Source organism: Pteropus vampyrus, unplaced genomic scaffold (assembly GCF_000151845.1).
Source record: "Pteropus vampyrus isolate Shadow unplaced genomic scaffold, Pvam_2.0 Scaffold606, whole genome shotgun sequence".
Taxonomy (NCBI): Eukaryota; Metazoa; Chordata; class Mammalia; order Chiroptera; family Pteropodidae; genus Pteropus; species Pteropus vampyrus.
The window spans coordinates 86,366-88,339 of NW_011889387.1; the positions used below are offsets into that span (position 1 = coordinate 86,366).

The following is a 1,974-nucleotide window of genomic DNA, read 5'->3' on the forward strand; positions in this document are numbered from 1 at the left end:
ATCCAAAGAAGAGTCTATTTAGCATTTAACAGAGATTGCTGTTGTTGTCTGCCAAACAATGTACACGCTCTGGGGGATCTGAAATGAATTAGGCTCAGTTGTCTCCCTCCAGGCATTCAGAATCTACCTTTGTAAGGACAAAAATGACGGAAACTTTCCATATTTGTGCCTTCTCATCTGTTTGTCTCCTGTTTGTCACGATGGTGAAAAAACAATGCTCCTGACTGTCCCTTCTCCATCCTCCATCTCCACAGTCCTCAGTGGGATGTTCTATCTCTACTGGAGTTTGACCAAGGAGTGAGAATCCACTACCCATATCCCCTGGCAAGCGATGAAGATTCACGCTCCATCCCTAGGTCTGGCAGTGAGGCGAAGTTAGTCGTGGGCCTCTGATGCAGTGATTTCTAGAGGAGAGGACTCAGATGCGAGGCCCACAGGACTAAAACAGAGGACCTGAGGGGCTGGAGAAAAATCCAATTATCTATTCCTGCATGACCTTAAGCGCTCAATGCACAGAGCTCACAATTAGCCAAATTGGTCCATGTTATCCCAAGCTCTGAGGACTTGCTGTTATTAATAGGACTTGAAAATAGAAAGGAAATCTACTTTCAAGATTGTGGGCACTTCCTCTTCTCAGGAGGATGCACACCTGTACACTTCATGACCATATCCAAGTTGCAGAAATTTTAGAAACTCAGACAATTTTTTTCAATTATAAAAGCAGCATGTAACTTGTATGTCTGTAAATTCACTGAATTATTCTAGGTAGGGATAATTGTGTTTTCTACATGAAGAATATGCTATAATTTCTATGTTCTTATTTAAGATTTTTGTGTTTTAGGAGAACTTTTTCTTATACCTCTTTAGTCCTGTTTTGAGGTTTTGCATTATATGTGTTAGAAATATATGTTTTTTGCTATTTTGAATGAAAGCCGAAGTTCTAATTTTTTTCTCTATGTTGTTTTATATATGTTGTTACATCAGACAACCATCTATTTTGACATATCAAATTAACAATTTTAAACAATTCTACCGGGGGTTTCACAGATGTCTGCATTCTAAATGTAGGACTGTAATCATCTCATGTCTTGACTAGAAGAAAATCCAATTTCAAGCTCACTCATGTTGCTTTCGCAGGATTCGGTTCCTCATGTGCAGCTGGCCATAGGCATCCTTCAGCTTCTTGCTACTTTAGCTTCCCCATTGGGCAGCAGACAACATGACAGCTCTCTTCCAACAGAGAGACCTGGTGAGAGAGTTGCAGAGGGCTAATAGGTGAAAGCCTGAGTCTATTTACACATAAATGATGGAGTAACATCCCAGTATTTTTAAAACTTTTTTAATATCAAATTTATTGGGGTGACATTGGATAATAAAAACACATAGAATTCATGTGTACAATTCATTAATACGATGTATGTATATTGCATTGTGAGTTCACCACCCGAAATTAAATTTTTTCTGTTACCATATATTTTACCCCTTTTACCGTTGTCTACTTCCTCCCCTCCCCTCTTCCCTCTGGTAACCACTAAACTGTTGTTTATGTCTATGATTTTTTGTTTGTTTCTCTTGTTCATTTGTTGCTTTCACTCTTATATCCCACAATCAAGTAAAATCACATCGTTCTAAACATTTTCTGACTTATTTCAGTTAACAAGATAATCTCAAGATCTCACGTGGTATACCAGTTAGGTCTACCTGGTTTTTTCCCAACATTTTTTGACATTTTATTCATTGCATATAAGTCACAAGGCCCAATCCATACGGAAATGGGTATGTACAAGGGCATGTAGACAGAAGGCGGGGGATATTGGAAGCATCTTGAAGTCTATTTTTATGTGCAGTTTTGGCTTATATGGTGAAACAAAGTGGGATATATGGGAATCGTTGTTTCAACAACATCTGTGTCTAATATATACAGTCTTTTTGTGTCAGGTTCATATATATGAGGAACTCAGAGACTGATTTCTC

At 38.3% G+C, this 1,974-nt stretch overlaps 1 pseudogene; it reads right to left on the reverse strand.

Moving 5' to 3' along the window:
• The window catches only part of LOC105308654, a 33,857-nt pseudogene extending 33,541 nt beyond the window's left edge, over window positions 1-316 (reverse strand).
• Window positions 317-1,974: the final 1,658 nt, after the last annotated feature.